The sequence below is a fragment of the Canis lupus genome, chromosome 18 (assembly GCF_048164855.1).
Source record: "Canis lupus baileyi chromosome 18, mCanLup2.hap1, whole genome shotgun sequence".
In the NCBI taxonomy this organism is placed as follows: domain Eukaryota; kingdom Metazoa; phylum Chordata; class Mammalia; order Carnivora; family Canidae; genus Canis; species Canis lupus.
In genome coordinates this window covers 19,347,306-19,373,634 of record NC_132855.1, presented here as the reverse complement: position 1 = coordinate 19,373,634, position 26,329 = coordinate 19,347,306, and the positions used below count along the sequence as shown (strand labels likewise).

The 26,329-nt window shown below is 40.6% G+C and overlaps 1 protein-coding gene and 1 long non-coding RNA gene across 13 annotated transcripts in view; both read left to right on the top strand.

The window, feature by feature from the left end:
* Positions 1 to 26,329, top strand: part of CREB5 (cAMP responsive element binding protein 5) — a 494,733-nt gene that overhangs the window by 282,900 nt on the left and 185,504 nt on the right. The gene's annotated exons all lie outside the window — the stretch shown is intronic.
* Positions 3,921 to 14,026, top strand: LOC140608782 (uncharacterized). Its single transcript, XR_012010764.1, has 3 exons — positions 3,921 to 4,016; positions 10,123 to 10,192; positions 13,571 to 14,026. It is a non-coding gene; the product is annotated as an uncharacterized lncRNA (long non-coding RNA).

The following is a 26,329-nucleotide window of genomic DNA, read 5'->3' as shown; positions in this document are numbered from 1 at the left end:
TTCAAAAAATGTTGACTTGAGGTGATTATGCAACCACTGTCAGTGGTAAGCAGCAGTAACGTGAATAAACACGGTCATTCCTAGGTGGTAAATTGTATGTTTAATTTTTGAAGGATGTGTGCTCTTCTGACCCATGCATTTTAAACAGAGCTTCATTTTTTTTTCTTTTTAGGTTCTAGGTCTATGGTACAGCATGTCTTATGCTTTGAAGCTGTTTGTGCTGGTCTGCTAATAGCCTCTGTCTTGTTTAATTTCTAAGCCCTGACCTCACCTGAGTTAGGCTCCTCAGCTCCAGGAGCTCATTTTCAGCAAAATTTGCTTTAGACAGTGGTTGCTTCTAAAGTGCTTTCTCTACCCTTTTCAGGGCACATGGGATCAGCTTATGCACACACGGAGTTCAGGTACTATTGTTATATTTAGCGCGTGCCCATTTAGAGAAATATTTGTTAAATAAATGCAGTGTCTGGGAGAGGTTAGAAATATTTCACTATTCCTTAGCCTAGTGAAAAAGGTAGTTCTTAGAACCATCACCTTGTATTTTGATTTTGTATGCTTTTGTCTTTAGGTTAGGGAGAGTCGTGCAGTGGATTTTTTCCTTTCCTCCTGCCATGACTTTGTTCAATGAGTTGTTTTTTTCCTTTTGTTTCCTGTCTGCCAGGTGCTGGGGCCACAGCTTACTGAGTTTGGTGCACTAGGGCGGTAGTTTGGTCTCCTGCTGGCAACAACGATGGCTGAGTTGCAAAGTCAGCATGTGTGCTGGCTGAAGCCCACAGCCATCATGCACACCAGCCTGTGGTCAACTGGGCTCTGGTACAAGTGCCAGGAAGGCAGATGAATGGGAGGTGGGCACATGAGGTCAGAGGAGAAAGAGGGGAAAGGTCAGCTAACAGACTACAGATTGTCTGAGGTTGCCATTGTGAGTGGGACCTTGGGGGGCCTGGAATCTGTGCCCCTAGTGTTAGGCAGTGTTGATTTGAATGGCTAAATGTTAACTTTGTTCTTGACCAAAAGTTGGAAGTCTTCCAAGGGTGCCTTAGTAGACCTTTGTCCTTTTCTTGTCATGAGCCTCCTTCCCTGGCCTTGAGAGCGTGTAAGTCATGCTCTTGGGTCTTCAGTTGTCTTTTCAGGTCCCACACTCAGTCTCTCACGGCACATGTTTAAAGGCTGTAGCAGTGTCTGCTGGTGGCTCGTCTTGGGTTCCTTTCTGTGTCCCACTCTGCCAGCCGGGTAAATGAGGGGAGTTGGCAGCAAGAGGAAGGGGCCAGAGGGAAGGTGGTGAAAGGCGTGCTCAGAAGTATCTGGCTTTGGGTTTTTACAGAAGTTGATAGCATTGGGCTTAGTGACCACAATTCAATTATAAGCACCGCACAGCCATCCTGAGTGACTATATCCTTGCCAAAAACTGCTGTGTAAAGGCGGCTGCATTTTTGTTAGCCTTGCCTGATGGATTTTTAAGTATATTAACCACATACATTCACACAAAGGGGAAAATTTACTACCTCAACAGAGGGACCTAAATCCCCCAGGCTAAATAAACCCAATGAAAACACAAGAACTGCATTTACGGGCCTCCCGAAGATAAGAATTCAACCTTTAAAAAGGTTCCTTCAAATGAAAAATGGATGGCTGAGCTGCTAATGGCCCAGTAACCTAGGGATTTCACTCTTCCCTAATGTGCAAGGACCTCAGATGGGTTCCAGCTTCTGGGATGGGGAATTTTCATCCCAGGCTTCTGGGCCTAGAGGGTACAGCCAGGGCCTTAGAGATTTCATGATGACCCTGGAGGACAGACCGTCTTGGCAATTTTTGTGTTGCCTCTGTTTCTCGTGTGTGTGTGTGTGTGTGTGTGTATGTGAAGAGAGAGAGAGAATCAAATATGTATATATGTGGGGAGAGAAGAAAGGGCCAAAGTCAGGAGAGGGTATGTGTGCTCCAGCTTTTCCCAGTTAGCATTTGGTGGAGGAGAGAAGCCGAGGTTTTTCCTCTTAAACTTATGGGAAAAGCTAGGGGGCTAAGTATTTACCTATTGGTATTATCCTGTGTATGTTTTTCTACAGACATAGGTTATGCATGAGGGCATATGTGAGTCAACAGGTCTCCCTGAAAGGTTCTTGATCTTCTGGTGCTGTTGAGGATCTCTGAGGCTTGTCATCAGTAAATCCTGCTACCATATTGCTGTAAATTATCGGAGTATTATTTTAAAATAAACATAGTGGGTGGGAGAGGGGTTAATTACAAAGGGGCTGAAAGAACTTTTTGAGGTGATGGAACTGTTCTATATGGATTGTGGTGGTATTACATGACTGTCTCATTTGTCAAAGCTCATAGAACTGTGTATTAAAAAGAATAACTTTTGCTATCTGTAAACTATAGCTCAATAAATCTGACCTCCTTGAAATAACAAATGAATAAGTACATAATTTGTGAATGAACAAATGAATATTCCTTTCACTTGTCCCTAGCTGTTTTGCCAGCCAGTGAGCCATTTAGATAATGCCTCCCTTTCAAAGGAAGGACACCACATAGTCAACTCCAGCCTATGAGCTCATGATGCCAGTAAAGCAGTTCCAGAAAAAGCAGAGATGGTGTGTGTTTCCTCCTGAGGCAGATGACCTAACCCTCCAGGTAGCAATGCCCTTATATGGTTAGCACAGGTAGGGAAATACCTGCTTCATGCTGACTCACCAGATAAAAAATCATTTCTCTGAATGAGTCAGAATCAAAAGTGTGTTCCAAAAAGTCTCAAATGTCCTGCATCATGAAGGGCTTAGAGCACCAATCAGGGTACCTGCTTGCAGGGTCCTTCTGGCCGTATATGGATAATATCCACAACCTGCAGCTCTTATTTCCAGGCATGATCACGTTAAATTCTAGCTCACTCAACTGCGTGCTCAGGTACAGGAAAAACTTATTTAAATTTATGCTCTACTAATGTTGCTTATTCAGTTATAGGTAAACCTAATAATGGTAGAACAAAGTGCTTCAATGTTAAGTGTATATCTGGACATTTGGGGAGTGTGTGTGTGTGTGTGTGTGTGTGTGTAAGGATACAGAGTTAAAGCAGACTGGGGCAATGTAAAATACCACAGAAAGTAGGGGTTTCCAAGGAAAACATGGGGAAACTCTGTATGTGAATCTAATGTATGCTATAGCTTTTAAAAGGAAACGTTAATAGTGAAACATGCCCTCAAAGGGCAAGCCAGTAATAAATTTCGTGTCAGAAATTACCTGTCAGTAGGATTATGTTAAATAATGTTGAATTGTTATTAGTCGGAGGGGAAAGAGGAGAGTAACTTTCTCAAAAATGTTCAAAGAGTGTAATGTTTCAGACACAAATCCCATTATTGTTTAACAGGATTTTTGTGCTTAACCCTTCTCAAAGATGTATTGAAAATTTTGGCCATTTTAGTTCATTCCCCAGAGCAATCATTATAGGAAAAGAAGCCACTGTTTCTCTACAGGAATTTGGAATTACCCTCAATGACCAGCGTATCTTATTAGACATCCATTGCAGAGCAGCCTCATTGGTCACTGTGTAACTGCTCGCTGGAGTGACAGAGGAAACTGTCTTCACTTCTATGCCTTAGCAAAGCAATAATGAAATAGTGGGAGGCCCACTATTTCAACATTTTGAGCATGTTGGCCAAATAAATAAAAATATATGTTTTCCTTTCAAAAAAAAAATCTCATTGCAAATGTGTGACTGCCTAAGTATTTTTAAGGTTTGTTGTAATATATTGGGTCTGAAAATGAGGACGCTCACTAAGCCAGGGCCTACGACCCTGCCCTAGAAGCAGCAAGGATGAGGGACTGATGGGAACAGAGTGTCACACACACTGAGGCCTCAATGTGAGCTAACACATTGTCATGAGGCCCTTCACAAAGGGCCACTTATGACTCATAGGTGTCAAATCATCATCCCTACTCCCAGAATAAAAGATTGTTTTGACTATATGTGAACTGAATGAAAAAATGATTGCTGCATTGGATTGGGTTTTTGAAGGACAGAGCCAGAGGTAAGCTTTGGGATCCTTTCATGTGTTTTGATTTGACCCATTGGTTACTGGTCATTAACCTGCCCTGGGTCCCTTTAGGCAATTGTCATATTTGATGACATATTTGATTTCATGGCATTCGGACAAAATCTTGCCAGTGAGTGTCTGCACCTTGGGCATTTGTGGAGATGTTTATTTCTTTAGGTTGTCAAATGTCAATTTTAGTAAATGACACCCCCCCCCCCCAGCAGGAATTTACAAATGGCCTTGGGGGTGGCTTCGTATTGGATATAACCATTTTAAAGTGCAAGCCAGTGTGTCCTTTCAGGGGCAACTTGCAATCTGGAGAGGCTTCTTGCCAGCCTGAAGCATTCAGATCTGCTTTAGGAATGCTCTATCTTGGGGGTAAGGACAATGGTATTTTAAAGCTCATTCAGATGGCAGGCGCTGGTGCCCTCCATTCAGGTCTTGATTCTGTGGTTATGGAATGATCTTTTAATTATATTGCCAAAGACATAGTCTCCCAATGTCCTGTTTTGAGTTAGCTAAAACATACCGAGGCTAGGCTGCTGTTGTTACCTCTAATGTAATGAAACCGAGACTAAGTCTGTGAAACCACACTTTTCCCTTGTGATATCACCCTCACCACCAGCAGGACCCCTGTCCTGGTCTAGTCTAGCTTCAGTCAAAACATATTGGATATTCTTGTTATCACTTCTGAGAGATTCCTCATGTCCCATTCATAATGAAGGTCCCCTGCATTTCCGGGAGTTTCTGAACTTCCTGTGAAATCCCTTCCTGCCTTTCAGATTTGTTTTTCTTTTAACAGTTGAGCAAAAACTGTTTTTTTTTTTTTGTTGTTGTTGTTATTTTTTTTTGTTATAATTCTGAGAAAAACACCTTTAAAATCTTTTTGTTATGGAAAATTTCAAACATGTTTTAAATACAAAGATGAAGGTAATGACCTCATAGATCTATCATCAGACTGAAACAGCTCTCGACTCACCCACCACCAGTCATGTTTCATTGGTGTTTCTACCCATTTCCAGCCTGCCCCAAGGTTGTTTGAAGCATAGCTCAAGTATCATAGCATTTCTTCCCTGAGTATTGCAGCATGTAAGAATCAAAAGTGAGTATTCTTTAAAGAAAAGTAGAAACAATACTGTTTTCTACCTAAAAAGTTACCCATGGTTTATTAATATTTTAAAATACCTTTCAAATTTCCTTGATTGTCTCATAGCACGTTTGCCCTTTACCTTTTTTTAATTAATTCACTTTATTAAAAACACTACAGTGGTAGCCACAGCTGCAGTCTGGAGCCTCTGCAGGGAGACTCCAGTGTGATTCTGTAGGAAAAGGTCAGTTGAACTCCTAATAGGGAGATTTGGTGACCCAGTCTCTCTCTAGAAGTCTGGGGTGAGGTAGCTGCAGGTCTTGGATATGGCATCAAAGGTCGCCTTGGCATAGTTGTCTAAGGTGTCAGTGCAGCCCCTGGCTGAGGTTTGACAGTCCTCCATACTGGCCATTAGCAGCAGCTTCCGGAGCACAGAGGCAGAGATCATACTGGTGTCTCTGGGGGTGAGATGAGGTGTCCAGTGTGGAGGCAGGTGCTGGCAGGGACTTCCTTGTCTCATTCCCCTAGGAGCCTCATCACACAGGGACAACTGAGAGCTTCGCCAACTGATGGCCCCAAGCACAGCAGTGGCTACCTCCTTGGAGCACTTAACACCCAGACCAACATGGCCATTGTAATAGCCCCAGATGGTGACAAATGCCTTGATCTTGGTTCACTGGGTAGTGCATGTCTGATCTTACATGGGCATGATCTTCAAACCTTCTCCCGAGGCACATCCATAGGAAAAAGCGAGTGATTTAGGACTCTTTTATGGGCAAGAAGAGAAGAGAGATATCCTATGGACATTTGATCTTCATGCCCTTGCCCTGGTGATCCAGCTTGGCCTTGCTTCTTCAGGCTCCAGGGTCTAGGCCAGACTGCCACTGCTTGCTACTCCAGGGTCCCAGGAGTGCTTGTGTATCTTCAACATTTGGTGTTTTCCTGGAGTAAGAATGCCCTTTATTTTCATCAGAATTGTTCAGTCCATACATTGAAACTGGTGACATGTCTTCCAAGACACTTCTAAATCACAAACCCATGACCCCCTTACCTTGATTTTCCTTGCAATTGATTTGTTGAAGAGCCCATAGACTTTGTACAATCTGAATATTGTTGATTCCATTTTCATGGTGTCAGTTTAATAAGTTCCACTGTTTCTTGTATTTCCTATAAGTATTTACTGGCTTTCTAGACTTGCTTTAGAGTCCAGTTCAATTTTTTTTTGGCTATAGTAATTCATGGGCAATGTGGCATGGGGCTTCTGTCAGGAGGTATCAACCTCTGTCTCTTTTTGGGGTGTTGGCAGTGATTGACAGTTCTTCTTGGACCCGTTATTTCTTTAGGGATTGCAAATTGGTGAAGTATAATTCTATTTATTTATTTTCATTTATTAGCTGGAATATTTCTATAAAGAGAACCTACTCACAACTCTGTGGCCACCCTGAAGTCCAGTTCAAAACTTCTTAAAGTTTGTGTCCCACTCATTTTAGCATCAGAGAGATGTCCTTTAACCTAATAAGTACCCAGAAACAATTCTTCATAAAGGGAAGTATCCTGTAGGAGAAAACAGCAGGCCAGTGTCTTGGCAGTCTTGGTTCTACCTCAGAGATCTGTATAGTGTTGAACAAACTTTGTAATTGATTCCTCAGAGCTGGTGGTCTCCAGGCCATTACCTATGTGTCAATCAGAGAAGCAGGTTTTTTTTTTCCCCTAGTGGCATTTGAACAAATCAGGCCATGACTTTTAAAAATTGTGTAGGGGCACCTGGCTAGCTCATTCCATTAAGCATCCAACTCTTGATTTTGGCTCAGGTCATGATCTCAGGGTCGTGGAAATTGAGTCCCACATAGTGGGGAGTCTGCTGGTCTCCCTAGCCTTCTGCTGCTCTTCCTCCCTTGCACATGCTTTCCCTCTCTCTCTAATAAATAAATAAAATTTTTAAAAGTAAAAGATAAATAAAAATTGTGTATTAAGAGTCTACTACTAAGGTCTCTTCCAGCTGAAACATTTTGTGATTTTCATTTAGGATAAACAAAATACTAGTCTGTGCCAGGATATTTAGGAATCAAATGACCAAGAAGAGCTAAAATGTTATCTCTAACAATCTGATGTATCCATTCATTAATTTGCTTGTTTGTTTGTTTATTCTTTAAATTAAACACCTTTTGGGGATCTCCTGAGGTACCATTCCTGAAGCTTTAGCCTGAATTTCAGGGAGTTGAGGAAAGGATGCTGGGATTCTTGGAAGTCTACTAAAATCATCCATAAGAATGATTCCATGTATTTGAGAGCCAAATTTGGATTTTTTCCCCCATGGAAAGAATGATTCCATGTACTTAAGAGCTAAATTTGGAAATTTCCCCATGGAAAGTGTCTTTGCTATGCAGAGCCAGCATAGGGGATATTTAATAACATCCCTGAGAGGGAAAAGCAATTTAGAAGAACATCTGGAGAACTCTCATTAGTTGTTTACATGATAAAGTTAATCTCAAACTGTAGAGGAAAAATCCAATCCATGATACTCCTACACCTTTTGCTTTTACCCAGTTACTGAATGCATACAATTTAGAAGCATGCATGAAGTCTAGTGACAGCACAGTCCCAGGTTCCAAATAAGAAATGTGGACTCTGATTTCCCATTGATGTGCCTTATATCCCATCTGGAGCATGGGTAGTAGATGTGGCCCACGTGGAGGGGATGCTCAGGGGAAGGAAAGCAGAAAACACAATTCCAAAATCCACCACTTGACTCATGCTTGGCTTGTGGCAGGAGCAGCATGAAGATCAAGTCAACAGTCTTCACCTTTGAAACTTGGAGCAAATAAGGGGCTTCCCTTCACCACAGTTACACCCAGTCATTAATCATAGAAGGTGCTGCTGCTTCCCTGGCACCGAATAATTTCATAATAGGATCTGTTCCTGACAGAAAATGCTGTGAAACAACCTTAACAGTGATAGGAGGAGAAAAGAGCAATGCTACATTTAAAAAATTCAGAGCCTTTCTTGGAGGCCATGAAGTTCTCCTTCAATTTCATTATTGCCAGCAAATATTTATTTATTCACTTGATGAATATTTATTGAGTGGCTTGTTTGGGTAGCATGCAGTATAGGTGTCACTGTGACACAGGGGTGACAAGAAGCAGTTCCTTACAAACCAGCAGGGCAGAAATGGCTTGCACAACCCATCATGAAACAAGGCGAACTTTGACAGCACTGCATTAAAGGTGCACACATGAAAATTTTATGAGGACACAGTAGGAAGAGATTAGTTTTGGAGGGAGGATTGAGAGGAAGTGTAGTAAAAGAGAGGAGCATTGAAGCTGAACTTCAAAAACTGAGTAGAACTTCACCCAGGGAGGCTGGCAGGGAGGGGGCAGTTAGGGCACATGCAGTAAGCCGCCAGGAAAGGGCGCGGAGAACAACTCTTCTCACTTGGCATCTGGTCTTCCTTGAAGACATTAGAGCTTGGAGTCCATGTGTATGTCACTGGGTGAGACCTTGATGCTGAAGAAAAAGGAGGAGATGCAAGTTTCCCCTCATTTGTATCAACTGCACTCCTACTGAACTTGCCCAATATTAGCATGTCATCTCAAACTACTATCATCATGAGCCTTCCCCTGGGAAGTGAAGGAACACCAGGTGTTGGGTAAGCACTCAACGCTGGCTAGACAACACCTCCAACTCCTTGATTTCTGCATTGCAAGCTCCCAATGGGGTCAGACTAGAGATTAGAATATAAATGATTTTCTCTATTTGATGCAGTCAGAAGGCAGGTATAGCTCAGACATTGCAACTTTCTCTTCAAGATGATGCATTCATTCTCTATATGCACAGTGTTTTATTATTTACAAAGACAGGATGTATTTTGATTCTTGTTACATGGTTTTTCATTTTCACTTTATAGATAAATACATCTAGGGGCTCATTTGTTAAGATAATAAAAATAACTGCTCTCATTGAGCACATTGCCAAGTCCTGTCCTGAGCACTTTACATTGATCTCTTTGAAGCCCTTATATTGTCCTATGAGGTAGACCATTGTTGATCCCCTCTAGAAAACAGGCACAGAGAAGTTATAGAACTTGTTTAAAAGCCTACAGATAGTAAATTGTAGAGATAGGATTTGAATTCAGCCAGCATGGCTGCAAGGTTGCACTGGATGGCCTATTACAGGCTTAAATTCCTTAGGTCTGGAAGAGAGAGGTTATCAAAATTGACCATTCACCCAGCTGACCGGATGCCTGGGTATCGAAGGGAATGTTTCTCAATGGTGAATGATTCTGCTGGACAAATGCCTTCTCACTTATTGGCCTACTATAGCAGGGTGGGTTTTGAAAAAACTATTAAGGAAAAAGTTGTTTGGTGCCTGTTTATTTTCTCCTGTCATTCTACAGTGGACGGACACCATCCTCTTCAGTGAAAAAAACCACACATCTAAATCTGCCTCTGTTCTTCCAGAATGACAGTGAAGCAAACCTTGGGGACAGAGGGCTTTTCCAAGTTTTGTGGTGAGCTCAGGCTCCTGGGAAAGCAGCACTGAGCACAGTGCTAGAAAACCTGGATTGTGGTCACGGGCTAGAAGTGTGATGTTGGGCTAGTTATTTTGCCCCTTTGAGCCTCCAATGACTCTTCTGCCTATCTCATGTAAAAAAATTATAAGAATTAGTCTTATCTGTAGAACATAGTATAAATGTAATGAGTTACTGTTGTCCTTTAGCGTTTGTAGCAAGTGGCTACTTTTCTGAGGTCATCCTCCTGCCTCAATGCAACAGACTTTTTTAAAAATGAGATTTGACAACAGCTTGTAAACTTCTGCATAATTTAGCCATCATTATAATAAAATGGACTTGACTTAATAAAGATACTAAAAAAATAACTTTTAAGATGACATAATAATTCATCCCTTAAGGGTGGGCTAGGAATGTATTTATATAGATAAGAGAAACAATTTTTGCAATATTCTCATATATTTTTCTAGAAAATTCAGAATAAGTTACCTTTTCAATGTCTTTAGATTTGAAAAGATTTGCACTTGAGGAGATTAAGCTTCAGAGACAAGCAGAACTTCTCTACAATCAGCAGAGGTAGGCTCAAGTGCTGGCTCTACCACCTACTGCTCTGAGACCTTAGGCAAGTGATTGAGTTGCACTTAGCCTTGTTTTCTTACCTGAAAAATGAGTACATATATCAATTAACTTTATAGGTGTTTACAAGGGTTAAATGAAATAAAACATTTGAAGCATGGTCAGTGCTCAAATATTGTTAATTTTTTCTGAAAAGAGCATGGCTCTGTTGTTGCATATTGTGGAATTAGCCTCTTTTTTGAGGTTGAATAGTATTCCATTGTATAATACATTTTTTTTATCCATTCATCTATAAATGGGCATTTAGGTTGTTTCCACATTCTTGCTACTGTGGATAGTGCTACAATGAACACAAGAGTCTTAATATCTCTTTGAGATCCTGATTTCCAGTCTTTTGAATAAATAACCAGAAGTGGGATTCTTGAATCACATGGTAGTTCTATTTCTTTTGAGGAACCTTCATACTATTTTTTTTAAGATTATTTATTTGAGAGAGAGAGAGAGAGAGAGAATGCACGCGGCAGGCAGGGATGGGCTGAGGGAGATTGAGAAAGAAGTTCAAGCAGGCTCTACGCAGAGCGCAGAGCCCAACCTGACACAGAGCTCCATCTCATGACCCTGAGATCATGATCTCAGCCAAAATCAAGAGTCAGATGCTTAATCAACTGAGCCACCTAGGTGCCCCCTCATACTATTTCCTGTAGTAGCTGCAACATTTTGCATTCCCACTAAGAAGGTACAGGGGTTCCTGTTTCTCCACAATTTTGCTAACACTTGTCTGGTTGTCTTTTGTTTTGACAATAACCATCATTAGTTGGGTCGCCTGGGTGGCTCAGCAATTGAGTGTCTGCCTTTGGTTCAGGGTGTGATCCCAGAGTCCCAGGATCAAGTCCTGCATCAGGCTTCCTGCATGGAGCCTGCTTCTCCCTCTGCCTATGTTTCTGCCTTTCTCTCCCTCTCTCTCTCATGAATAAATAAAATCTTTAAAAAAAAATAACCATCATTACAGGTGTGAGGCGTATCTCATTCTGGTTCTGACCTTCTCTGGTTCTGATTTCCCTGATGGTTAATGACATTGAACATTCCTTTTTGTATACTTATTAGCCATGAAAATATGCTAAGTGAAACAAGCCAGTCACAGGAAGACAAAAACTGCTGATTCTACTTATATGAGGTATTTAAAATGGTCAAATTCATGAAATTAAAGAGTGGATGGTGGTTGCTACAGGCTCGGGGAAAGGTGAAATGGGGAGCTATTAATCAATGAGCATAAACTGTCAGTTAAGTGAGATGAATGAACTCTAGAGAATTGCTATACACCGTACCTATAATCAACAATACTGTATAATAAGGAGCAATAATAATATATAATAATGTGTAATAAAGTATAATAGTACACTTAAAAGTGTATTAAGAAGGTAGAATTCATGTAAAGTGTTCTTACAACAATAAAATTTAAAAATTTTTTAAATGGTCCTGAAAATTGGGAAGGTCTGACCCTGCTTCTAAATAATAGGGAGAAAATATATTCCAATATAGCTATTCATATCATCCTCACAGAATCGATCAGTTCTTAAGTCTGATATGATGTAAGCCTAATAGTACATTTTTAAATTAGATGCAGAATTGGCTACTGACCTTCTGATAATGTTTAAATAAGAAGTTAAACAAAAAAAATAAATAGATAGGAAGACAAAGGCATTAACATGATAAATTATTTTGTGCAGACTTATCAATAACAGGAGCCTGGTATCTTACTAGGTGAGTCCCCAAATAGTTGGTCTTCCAATATCATGTAGGATAGGATGTTCTCATTAAACTTCAAACTTGGATCTCTGGGAATCCTCCATCTTAAATTAAACTAAATCCTACTCAATAGCAAACAGATTTTGATATAATATCTTAAACTGATGAGTTGGCTTAAATTATTGTTTGATTTAAACAATAAATAAAAGTTGTCTCCATCAAACATATAGTTGGAACCCAATCATCAGAAGACGTAAAAATTAATAGCTTAGTGGAGTAGTCAATGCCAAGTTTTTGATTTATTCTCTGTTATTGAGGTAGTAGAAATAGAAGGAAACTACTCTTTGGAAATGCCAAAAATAACTGTTCCAGAGCCCTCTATGTTGCTTTGCTGAAGTCTTTGTTTGGGAGCCATCTGATGAGAAAAGCTGCATTGTAAGGAATTCCTTTCATTTCTTCAATAACAAAATCCAGTTGGAAGAGGTGATACCATTTATAACTAATGTCTCAGTGAACAGAGCTACAAGAGAACTTTATCTCCAGATCTTCACACAGGCATGGTGACTAATGAAAGATAATCATTGTCTCTGGAAAGAATATTCTTGAGTGATAAATTTGTTCATAGTATATGACATTTCTAGGTAAAATTTGTATTTGGCCTTGTAGAGACACTAGGAATCAAATAATCAGAAAATGCCTATTCTTTTCACTTTTCCATACGTGGCCCCAGGCTCCTCCCAGTTTGACCCTCTTAATGGCATCCAGGGCCATTGTAATCAAGGGGAAGGAGGTCAGATTGATCTGAATTCAATAATAACCACTTTAGAGTTTGGAAATGTCTGTATAGATTGTCATACCCTCTGCCATAGAAATGCTGTTACCAAAGGGAGAATCAAATGAAAAAAGAAACACAGCCTATGATCCAGTTGGTGTTGAACATGAAGAAGTGCTTGCTGGCATTAACATTTTACAAAACCAACAAGAAATCCCTGAAATAAATTCCACCAAAACTTAGTCCCAAATTTGGAATTGAATGCTAATTGGAAAAGTTATGTTAAATCTCTACTTCCAAAATAATTTCAGAATGACATGAACATTTCCCCGTGCCTAATATGGCAGCATCTTCTAAGGGCCACCAGAACTGAGTGGCCTTGGAATTGTGTAGTGAGACTGGAGAAACCCCTAGGGATGCCCAGACCCAGACCATTCATGAGGTCCAATCTAGGCTTGGCTAGCCCTGGGGATTCAGAGGGGTCACAGGGAATCCTGCCTTTTGGGTAGAATAATGTTTGCCTGGTCAGGTGGTGTGTAAACTATTACTGGAATGCAGGGTTACTGAAAAATGCTGAGAGCCAGAAAGTTTGTGTTATGATAGTTACAAACAAAGGAAAGTATTTACAATGTTCCTTTTGCCCCAAAATAGATTTTACCACTATACAGCTACAATGGAATGTGTCCATTCATTTCTAAATGGGTTATCTCCTACCCCCATGCTTAGGTCATAGTTATTTCAAGACTTCCATGTGACAAGACCTTCACACACCAAATTCAGTAGTGTCACCTTCTGAACAAAGTAGCTGCATGTGCTGTGGTTTTTCCCTTGTTTATTTTGTCTTGTTTTGTTTTACACAGCCTGTATCACTAGCCTCCCAATCAAGGTCAGTAGATTGAATTCAACCCCATTCGTTTAAAAGAGCGATAAATTCATGCCAGCACCATGATCTCACCCCCCTGAGTAGCGGAATGTGTCTGTGGTGTGCTGTGAAGTCAACCTTCCAGATGCAAGTGTCCTTGTGACCCTGAAACCACACCTGAAAGACAGGATGGTGTCATCCTACCAGCATGAATTCTGACTGCAACTTAATTAAGGGCAACATGTATCCAGAGGTGAAAAGAAAATGAAAAATGCCTGATTTATTGTCTTAATTGAGGAAGACCCTGTAATCCAAATAAACTATATCGATGGAAAAGACTCATCCCAACACCAGTGTGCAGTTTCCTAATATTTGCTGCCAATTTGCTATCAAGTAGATGGTTAGGAAGTCTCGGGTGGATTCTAATTGTACAAGGGCCAAAACAGATCTTATTGCCAAGGCGGAGGTCAGTGATTAACATTGTGATATGAAGTCATAGTCCTTGCAGTACAGCTCTTTACACTGTGCCAGGTTTGAGATCTGTGTGCAGGCAACGTTGACATGTTTGCTTGTGAGTGAAAGTCAGGTGAAGAGGGTGGCAAATCCTTGTCCCTACATGAATCCTTTATTTATTTATTTATTTATGTATTTATGTATTTATTTGTTTATTTATTTATTTATTTATTTTTATTTTTTTAGATTTTATTTATTTATTCAGGAGAGACACACACACACAGAGAGAGGCAGAGACACAGGCAGAGGGAGAAGCAGGCTCCATGCAGGGAGCCTGATGCAGGACTCAATCCCGGCACTCCAGGATCATGCCCTGGGCCGAAGGCAGGAGCTAAACCGCTGAGCCACCCAGGGATTCCCCTGACATGAATTCTTATATACATAAACATTCTGTCTTCCTTCCTCTCTGCCTATCTCTCCCCTCTCCTCCCATTTCCCTTTTCTCCCTCTCATGTTCTCTCTCTCTCTCTCTCTCGTCTCTCTCTCTTTCTCTCTCTCTCTCTCTCTCTCTCTCTCACACACACACACACACACACACACACACACACCCTTCTTCCCTCCAATCATACCCCTTAACGATGTTCATTATATCAGCTGTGCAGGAGGGGTGAGAAAACTCCTACTAACCTGTAGCCATCAGATATGTCTCCCGAGGCAACTATTTACAAGACTGAAGACATGCTCTAGCATTCAAGGAGTACCCAAAGAAGTGGGAAACCATACCATACCATCACTGCCAGGGCTGAAGAGAGCAGAATTGAAGCTGACACTTTTAAACATTTTATTATGTGTACGGTGTGCTTTATATGCATTACCTTATAAAGTCTCACATCAACCTCCTGGGGTAAGGACTATATCCCCATCTTACAGATGAAAATGAGGCTCAAAGATATTAAATAACTTATCTATAGTTATATAGATTGACTCTAAACCATTGTGCAGTACAGGTCAAAATGCTCCTAACTACTTCTTTATAGGAGCATGTATGGGATGACCACCTGTGATTCTGCACCAAATAGTCGCTCCCTACATGCTTATGAAGATGGATAGATCCGTAGTAAGTACAGGTCCGAGTGTGTGCTCATCGATGGACACTGGCACCCGTGCATACTACTCATCCTGCTACCAGATGTTCTGACCTTATGGTAGCCTCTGGTTATATTCTAGTATAATCAAAGAATCTTTATATTTCAGAATAGCTTTATAGATCAAACTCTGCGCAATCTGAAATGCCTCTTCTCTGATGAGGGTTAAATGGGTGTCTCAGGCCAGTGCTTAGTTCACGTTCTATAAATGGCTCTTATTCCTTGATCTGACTCACTGTATGTATTACAGCAAAGTCACTTACAGATCAATTTATTTTTAGAATCTTAAAGAAACAGATTCTACAGGGAGTGTTTGTTTCTGACCACAGGCTAGTGTGAGTGAAAACATATCTCAGTCAGGAACTTTCTTTCTGTTTGATTCCTCCGCCTGTGGCTCTCTGTTAGTGATAGGTCTTTTTGCATTTTGTGTTAAAATGTTTTGAATGGAAGAATTTTATGCCAGCATCTCACATAGTAAAGGAGTTTTGTGGTGTGCAAGTGGGTGAGCCTTTTGGGGCTTAAACAAAATAATAAGTCAGAAAAAAACGAACACAATTAATATTCAGAAAAAAATATATGCATATTTCCTACTTTGTAATAGAAATTTTCTCTAAGACTGACACCCAGGAATCGGGTAAGAACAATGGTGGTGATGGTGATGATGATGATGATGGTGACAACTATCACCACCGTTAGTAGAGATTCTATGGATCTATCTATTAAATAAATATGGCATACTGCCCTCTACAGGTATTCAATCTAAACCGGATGGTATTAAATTCATAAAAATAGAGAAAGCATTCTCAAATACACAGACCAATACAGAAATACAAATTGAATATTGAGGCCAGTTAAATAGCAAAACCTTTATGCTCTATAGGCCTAATTTGTGTGAATTCTGAAGCCAGAAAAGAAGCAGGCCTTTAGTAACTCATTTATTTTAATTTACTCTTTTGAGTTTTTGAGTATGTGTATTTGATGTTGAAATCAGGGAAGAACAACTGGGAATTTGAGCTAGTTTTTTGTTTATACTTGAAAAAGCTGATTGTTGTTTGGTTTGGCTAAGCCCTGTTGTTTTTTGCTAACACATACTTAATGAACAGTTAATAATAACAGGTTTAGAAATCTCAACTTTTTTGCAGTTCAAAATGGTTGGATTTTATACTGCATTTTACCAACATTTTAAGATACTAAGCTGCAAGGCTTTGTATAAATAGAGTGTCTGGCTGGCTCCTTCTTTGCCCCTCTACCTCTCTGCCTTATCCCAGTCAGTAGTCTTGTAAGCTTAAGTTGAACATTTTCTCAGTTTACTCTTTGCTCTTCCTTTGTGGGGATATGAGCCAACAGAGGAAAAAATCGCTGGGCAAAGAGTCTATAGAACTGATTTCTTTTTCTTTTTTTTTTAGAACTGATTTCTTGTATATGTTCTACCCTCGAGTTTAGTTTAGATTAGCTTGGCGTAATGACTAGACAGCCCTTAATTTTATTCCTCTCTTATTAAAGAGGGGCCGATTCAGATGGTCTGGAGTCCATTAGACCTACCTTTCTGGGAATTTGTGATACAGGCCAGTGAGTGCTTAGGGCAGTGATGATGAGCACCAACTTTGGAGCAATATTGGGCCCATGCCTAGCTTCCTCCACCCACTTGCTGGGTGACTGTGGGCGAATCCATAATGTCTCTGAGCCTCAGTTTCCCATCAGCAAAATGAGTACAATAGTATCTGCTTCATTGGTATTTAGGGAAGATTTAAAGATACAGTGTATTACAGGATAAAGCATTTTATAAGCCATCTCATTTAATTCCCATGACTACTTTGTAAAGAAGAGACAGGTTTGTCCCCATTTTATAGATCAGGAAATGAGGCCTGGAGAGTTTCCACAGCCGATTCCAAGTTGCAGGGTTAGTAGATGTGGACCTGGATCCAAGCCCAGGCCCAGGCCATGCTTTAACCACTATGTCGTTATGTTAGGTATCTTTTTTTTTTTTTTCTATTTTTATTTATGATAGTCACAGAGAGAGAGAGAGAGAGGCAGAGACATAGGCAGAGGGAGAAGCAGGCTCCATGCACCGGGAGCCTGATGTGGGATTCGATCCCGGGTCTCCAGGATCGCGCCCTGGGCCAAAGGCAGGCGCCAAACCGCTGTGCCACCCAGGGATCCCTATGTTAGGTATCCATTTTCCCAACGTATGTGGATGGATGAGTTTCACTCTACTCTCTAAGATGCCCCCTCCTCTGTCATTCTAATTTCTTGCCAGAAGCTCTTGTGCCTCCAACTACAAGAGGTAGAGAGGACAAGAGAATGAATATCTGTCACCTACACTCTCAGTACTTGGTAGACATGGAGAGACTACAGAAACATTCACACTACCCCGTGGTTCTCAGAGTTGACTTATATAGTCAAAAAGAAGGGGATCCTTGTTAGTGGTTGGAGTTAAAATCCCAAAGCGCAGTCAGCCAAAACCTCATCCAGATGCAAGTGTGTGGTCACTGGTCATGCATTTCTGTTTGCTGAATTCCATACAGCCAAGGCAACTGCCTTGCCTCGCTGAAGATCCACAGGGGAAAAAAGTTATGTGCTCTAGTACAAAAAAACACGCAAGTGGAGTTCTCCTTCATTGTCAGGAATGTTTGATACAGCAATGTTTATTCCGTGGCCTCTATCCATGGAAAATGTGCCATCAGTCTTCATGTGGGGAAAACCAACCCTGGGCTTCCTTATTGGCCTCTCATTTTGCTAAAATGATGTAGCATCATGGAGGATAATCTATTCCAATCAAAACAATTTTGTGGAGTTATAAAAGTACATGCATTTTAGTGAAATAACTACTGTTAGAGTCTTCTTGGCTGTTGCCAGAGTAAAAATGTATATAAGTTGTCATTACCATATGTTCCTTTTCTTCACCTAATTTCTTACATCCTCTGGGGGAAGTTTATGATAATGATATCCTAACAGATTATTGTCTTTCTTCCTTATGGTGTGCTCATTTTAGTCGTTCGTTCTTTGGGGGCGCACTATCTCATATTTAAAACATATAGTAGCCATTTTATGATAGTGTAATTCATTATTTTCTGTATATTCTTATTATAGATCACTAGAATAAGTAACATTTGTTGTGTATGAAAGATGACATTCTTTTCTACCTTAAAATATCATTTCTTGTCAAAAACTCCATTGGCTTTACTATTTGAGTTGTAATGTTTTTAATAAAAAATCCTTGGGAATGATTGAAGTATGGAAGGGTTTGAATTCCAATAAAAATTTCCTGGTCTTCTCTTTGATAATTGCATTAGCTAAAACTCATTACTGCTTACTATACATCAGGCCTTGTTCCAAGCGTTCTGTGTGTCAGCCCATCAGTCTGCACAAGCATCCTATGAGGTGCGTTACTATAATTATACCCATTTTACCAACGGGAACACAAAGGCATGAGAAGTTAAATGACTTGCTCCTGGTGACACAGCTCCTAAGAGCTGTTTTGGGATTTAAACCCAAGGAATTAGGCTCAGTATCTGCTAACATAACCCCTTTCCTTTTGTACCACTTTAAACTGTGGGGTGATAGAATGGAATCCATTTTATTGCTTTTAAAGGACGTTTACTTGTTCTTTTAAGTGAGTACAAATAGATTGTCATCCTTGGCCAGAGAGAGAAGGGAAGAGCCTATTCAAAAAGAGATCTAAACTGTAAGGGAGAATTAGGTTCTTTCTCACGTTCTATTGCAAGGGCTGGTGAAGGAGGCTGAATGTGTCTTACTCCCCCTGGTGTTCAGAAAGGGAGCCTGTGGGGGCCCTTAATGAGATTTGGGGAAAGGAGCCCCAGGAAGGCTTCATTTCCTTTCTGTTCCTAAGCTTGAGAAATGAAAAGCAGCCAGAATGTGATACAAGAGTTTCTTTCCTCATCTGTTTTTGCTCTCAAGGCTTGCAATAAGTTAGAAACAATTCAGCATCCAATTGCAACCCTTGATGGTCAAAGTTATTAAAATTTCTAATTTCCTAAAATTTTTCCTGTTCCCCACCCCTCTCCATTCAGCCACACCCTTGGCCTTCTGCCAGAGTGTCTGGTTTTCCATAATTAGCATGGCAGTTCATATAATCTTTCTTTCCCTGTCTTTTGCCCTGGCTGCTGGGCACTCGTTCTGAAATCTCCATTGTTGTTGCCTTGTTATTGTCAGCTTGGAGTTTCTGATAACCAGCATTCAATCAAAATGGAAGATCATCCTGAATTTTCAAGTCAACTTGAACTTCAGTTCTTTGTATTAGATAAGATGGCACTCAGGCCATTAGTTTAAAGAGTGTTTCAGCCCTGGCTACCTGAGGGGCTTGAGAAAATACCAGTGCTTGGGCCCCACCCCCAGAAAGTTTGAATCATATCTTCTGGGGTGGAGCCCAGGCATTAGCTTGCTTTCTTTTCTTTTCTTTTCTTTTTTTTTCTTTTCTTTTCTTTTCTTTTTTCTTTTTTCTTTTCTTTCTTTCTTTCTTTCTTTTTTTTTTTTTTAATGTTAGGTCATAGTTAAGAAACACTGGGCTAAATTAATCTTTTGGCTTAATTCTGAATACCAAGACCCTAAAAGGTCTTGGCTCAGAAATATATAAATTTCATGTACATGGCCAATTGTAATTCCCATGACCTGTCTCTTGAAATGGGAAAAGGGTTTTTTTTTTCTATACAGTTATGGTCATCCCCAGATTAAAGAGAAAGGATGAAGTTCATGGCACCTTTGAAGTGTTCCCCAGATCTCCTCTGGCCCAGCCTTTGCAAGAGGTCAGTTCTTTGTGGCTAAGATGTTCTGGCTTACTTCAGCCTGAGACAAACCAGGGCTATCACCAGAAATCATTTTCACAAGGGTGCCCAGTTCATACTGGATGTTTAAGAAATCACAATTTGTATGTGGCTTAGTACAAAATGCAGGGGCTACTGTTACTGTGAGATTTTGGAGATGAGTCTAGTTTCTTATTTGTAAAATAGATATACTGATGCTTACCGTCCAGGATTGTTTTACTAATTAAATATGACATAAGTGAAAGTTCCTGATCTACCTGCTACCATGCAGTAGTAATTCCTTTCTTTCTTCTCTTCTGCCATGATCAAGAAACTTCCCAGTTCAGAGGAAGGAATTTCTCTCATTATAACTATCAGTACTATGATCTTCGCCAACATCATCAACTCATCTTTCAGGGGTGCCAGTGAGGAATGGTTCTAATACCTCTCATCTCTAAGACCCCAAAGACAGAGAGCTGCCAGGAACTTTTGTGGTCAACGCTTACAGCACATATGAAAAGACCATGCAGGTTTCCTGAACTTCCTTCTATTTATTTACTAAAACCTGTTACTGCTGTTACTGCCACAGCAACCCACTGTGCCTGCTTATTGTCCGTCTCCTGTCTGGTCACCTCTCATAGTTCTGATTTGCTCCAGCAGGCTTAGCATCTGTCAATCTACTTTGCCCTCAAAACCTTCCAGAAGATGTTTCAGCAACCACAGGAAATAAACAGGCTCCTCTGGAACCCAGGGGACATGGCCAGGAAATCAAGGGGTAAGAGAAGGAGGAGATGACTGTAGAGTCAGAACTGGACAGAGGGAAATGTGAATTCAGAGAACATTGTGTCCTGCGGGAAGATGGCTAGGTAGCATGGAAACCAGGGGACCTGGTGGGTAAATGATAGGCTTGTGAATCAGACAGCAGCCCCTGAGGAATTGGAGATGATATGCTGCATGCTAGTGCCGTCAGTATACTACTTCTCTGACTTTTCTAGGAAAATCCTTTTAGACATTTCCTATGCTGTGTTCATTCATTCAGGAAACATTGACCAACTACCTATCATTAGCCAGATGCTCTACTAATATTTGTGAAGCAGGAAGGACAGCTCTGATTCATGAAGTATACAGTCTTCTGGGAAGCACCAGATCATTAAACAGACATTGAACATTGATAGATTCAACTACATTAAAAACAAGCAATCAAATCTAAACAACAACAACAACCATAAGCCAAACTTCCAATACCTCTTCTTCCTCATGTCTCCACCCAACTAGTGGATAGTGGCTAAGAGCCCAGACTTCTACATCAGGCCATCTGTTTAAACAGTGGGTTCACCATTTACAACTGTGTGATCTTGGGCTAAATGATATCTCAGTTTACTTCCCCCAAAATTGATATAATAAAAATACTCATTCAGAAGTTGCTGAATTAAATTGAGATTGATAAATTGATAAAGGGGATTAAATGAGATGATACAATGCAAAATCCTTAGAGGAGCGTTTATTACACGGGGTGCATGCAACAAAAATTAGATGATTGGTATTAATCCACTGAAATATGTTAAGAAAAAGGTGAGGATGGACACACAGAGGAGGAAGTCCATGTAGGGAAGTCCAAATGACTAATTTATTGCCCCATCCTCCTTTCACCTCCGCCCTTCCCTTGGAGAGTTGTTCTGGAATCGTGGATTCTGTGTACAGGTCAGCCAAGCTCTTCAGCAGCTGCTGGTTCCTGCACTCTTTTTTTCTGGTTTCTGTAGACGCAGCCAGAGAGGCTCTGGGGCAGCCCACAAACAGCTCTGTATCACAGCTGAACAGGCAGCTAGCAAACAGGGAGTTTCTTTGCTCCAAAAGATAGCAGGACAGCCAGGAGCTGAAGGATCTGTGCTGCATTTAGAAAACTCGTTGACCTTCTAGAGTTAGGAAGGGCTTCTTAAACATAGGGCCACAACATCATCCTCAAATAACCTTTGCTTAGGAATCATAGGTTTTCTGAAAGCATTGACCTTCCTTGATTCAGATGTTCTGAAGAGCTATTTCAGTTTTGTATAAGGGATGGTGTCTATTAACTGCAAAAGTTAGTTTTTGTTTACCAGAGATTTCATTAACATGTAAAGGCTCTTTACTATGTCGAGTTCTCATCGCTAGTCAGAAAGGCTTCAGTATTGATTATGCATCTCTAGACACAGAACTTTTGACCAGTGATGAACCAAGGAGCACAGATTTGGAAGGATGGATTTCTATGACACATTTAGAAAACGTGGAGTCCCACGGTTAGAAGGACCCTCAGAGGTCTCTCAGACCAAACTTCTTGCCTAGTAGATAACTTCCAACAGTCCTGACATGTGGCTGCCCAGTTTCTGGCCTAGCCATTCTGTGATACTTTGCTCATTGGCTCCTACAGCACCTTGGGCCTGTGGTGGCCACTTGGGTAGCTTCTGTGGAGCCAATTATAGGCATACTTTGGAGATATTGTGGGTTTGGTTCTAGAAAACTGCAATAAAGTGAATATCATGATAAAGTGAGTCAAGTGAATTTTTGGTTCATATAAATATGAATGCATATAATGTTGTATTTACATTAATCTATAGTATATTAATTGTGCAATAGCATTATGTCTAAAAAAAGTATATACCTTTTTAAAAAAAGATTTTATTTTTTTATTCATGAGAGACACACACAGAGAGAGAGGCAGAGGGAGAAGCAGACTCCATGCAGGGAGCCCGATGTGGGACTTGATCCCAGGACTCCAGGACTACACCCTGAGCCAAAGGCAGATACTTAGTCACTGAGCCACCCAGGCATCCCAAAAAGTATATATCTTAATTAAAAAATACTTTATTGTTAAAAAATCCTAACTATCATCTAAGCCTTCAACAAGTCATAAGCACTGATCATAGATCACCATAACAAGTATAATAATGATGATAAAGTTGGAAATATTGTGAGAATTATTAAAATGTGATACAGAGACATGATGTGAGCAAATGCTGTTGGAAAAATGGCAACAATAGACCTGTTCAGTACAGAGCTGCTATAGACCTTCAATTTGTAAAACACAGTATCTGTGAAATACAATATGAAATGCAATAAAATGAGGTATGTTGTATTGCTTTTTTTTTTTTTTTTTCTGGGATTTTTACCCATAGAACTGAGCTCTACTCATTTGACCTAGCACTAAGCCCATTTGTCCCCAAATGATAGCTGTATTATTTCTCTTGAGCTTTCTTTTTTTTTTTTTCCAGACTAAACAACCCAGTTTGATAGTTTTTAGAATTCATCATGAATCTGTAGTACCACCTGATCTGTGAAAGTAACAAATATTGTCTAGTTCTAATACTGGCTGATTAATTGTTATTCCTAACAGCAACTTCAGGAACAATGGTAAATCTACATTTCGGTCCATTTTGTTTGAAAATCTCATTCTCGAATCTGTGTTTTTTGGAAAACCAAGAATACTTAAAACCAAGTGCTGAAAAACCATGTGTTTTTCATTTTCACCTGACATATTGCATCTTAAGGCATCATGCTGGGTGTGCAGCAGCTGAAAAAGTTTTTAAAAATGTAGCTGCTCAAAACTATAGTGATACCGGGACACATGGTAAAGCAAAATGGTCAATGCATAAAGCAGTTTGCTTTATAGCTGGGAGATTGTGACCATTCGGATTAAATAGATTACCATATAAAAGGACTTTGTGCACACCGAAGACATATGTCTATAGGTTCTTTCAGTATTCATTCAACATTTATTAAGTGCCTTCCTTGTATTCTAAGCAGAGTCCATATGGTATCAACACTGTGGGGTGTGTATGACCATCTTCCCCACATTACATAAGAGGAAACTAGGCACAAACATGAATAAGTTACCCAAAGTTACACAGCTAGTATCTCCCTGTGGTTAGAACCAGAGACCTGACCCCAAAGTACGTCGTCTCAAGTAACCCCTGAGACCAGCAGTGAGACGTGGAGACATATGGAAACCTTTTAACCCTGAGCTGCTGAGTGTCTCTTGGGCAGGCCCATTGGTTCCTCTCTGTGGTAAGATATTTGCATTCTGATTCCGAAGTATCATCTGCTTTAATCTGTTTCTAAACATTCTGCACCCAGTTGCAGTGTGCAGGGGAGGCTTTTCCCTGCACATCCAAGGAAGTTCTCTAATACCAGCAGGGTATCACAGATAGTATCTGGGTGATACTATCTACCCAGAGGTAGTATCCAATTCTGCAGGTTAAGGGCTCAGTTTCACAAGGCTGCCCCAACCCTTGCCACTTCAGACCCTGTGGCAAGTCCAGGTTGTCTCCTGGGCTTCTGACTGACCATCTACAGATTGGAGGTTCCAATGACCCCCTCCTTGGATTTTATTAATTTGCTAGAGCAGCTCACAAAACTCAGAGAAACATTTTACTTACTAGATCAGTTTATCATAGAACTCAGTAATGGCAAGAGATGCCTAGGGTGAGATGTGGGGACAGGCTATGGAACTTCCATGCCCTCTCCAGATATGACAGTCTTCCTGAATCTCCATGTCTTCACCAATCCAGAAGTTCTATGAAACTCATCTTTTTTGGGTTTTTACGGAGGCTTCATTACATTAGCATGATTGATTAAATCATTAGCCATTGGTGATTATTTCAGTCTCCAGCCCCTCCTCCCCTTCCTAGAAGTCAGGGGCTTCTGATGACAATAGGAAGCCGGGCCCATCCATAGACAGGGCCTGAAAGCCATCTAACTAGTATAACAAAAGCCATTTTAGGAAATTCCAAGAGTTTTAGGAACTCTGTGCCAGAAACATGGACGAAGACCAAATATATATTGCTCATTAAAAGTCTCAATATCACAACCTCCCATTGGGATACCTGGAAACTCCAATTTACTTTTTAATTTTTTAATTTTTTTTTAGTGCTCTTGACAGTCATTTGGGTGTTGTTTTCTGTATGGTGTATAGCAGAAATAGCCCTAAACCCAAAAGTCGGAAGCCCTGAGTTAGTCACAGCTTCACCAAACAGGAGCTGAATGTCCTTGGGGGCAAGGGACCAATCCTTTGGGATTCAATTTCTTCATTTGTAAAACCATCCACTCCTCAAGTTTGTGGTATGGATTCTTTTATGCAACAAATATTGAGCATCTCATCTGTGCCAAGCATTTGGTAAAGCTGTGGGTATGTGTTTTTAGATAAAGTAGACATAAGTGCTGCCTTTTTCTTTTTTTCTTTTCTTTTATTTTTTGCTGCCTTTTTCATAGAGCCTGAAGTTGAGTGAGGAAGCTAGCCAAAGAGAAGTAAGCAAACACATGCATAGTTACACCTTTGGATAAGAGTTCCAAAGGAAATGAAAGATCCCGGCATTGGGAAAATGAGTGGGTGGGAGCATCTTTGACCATACCATGGCTGGGTATGGTTTCTCTGAGGAGGATATGTCCAAAAGATAAAGAGGCATCTGCCAAGGGAAGGGCAAGGAGAACTGCAAGCTTAGGACTGGCATTTTTAAGGATTCTGAGCTGGGAAATGGGGTTAAAAGAAACTTTATCCTATATGTGTATGGGGGCACTTCGTAAACGCAAATAAACTGAACACATAGAAGAAACTTTTTTTTAATTTTTAAAATTATTTATTTATTTATGCATATTTTTTATTGGAGTTCGATTTGCCAACATATAGTATAACACCCAGTGCTCATCCCATCAAGTACCCCCTCAGTGCCCATCACCCAGTCACCCCATCCCCCTGCCTACCTCCCCCATGGAAGAAACTTCTATTGCAAATGAAAAATAGCAATGGCCACTTGCAAAATACAGCTCGGACCATGTTCTCCCGTTAAGAGTCAAGACTGACATTCCAACCCAGTGAAGTTTGTTCCATTTCCACAAGATAACAGCCTTTATCCCCCCACACCAAAATTTTAGGTGTCTGGACTGAACAAACACAAGCAGTAATGTTTTTCTTGATTTCCATCATCTACCAAGGAGCAGAACTTCCTCCCTCTCTCACTTTTCCATTTCCTCCACCTCCTGTCCTTGCAGATTGGGCAACAATTTCTAAAAATTTCCTGCAGTTGACTGATGACAGGACATGGGTGTCTGGAGTCTGAACTGCCTGAGCAGAACAGGATAGATGAGGGAAAAGGAGCAGTGAGGGTCCTTCTCTATTCTTTGCTCTCTGTCTCCTCTTGATGCCTTGATTGGGGGTGACTGTCAGAAGGGCTGAGCCCATACTTTTCAGATGTGTTCGTCTTTGAATGTTCTGTTCACTACCCTTAAATATATCTGTGGTAGGGCATACCTGGATGGCTCAGTTGATTAAGTGTCAGTCTCTTGGTTTTGGCTCAGATCATGATCTCAGGGTTATGAGATAGAGCCCTTCACCAGGTTCCTCACTCAGCCGGGAGTCTGCTTGATATTCTC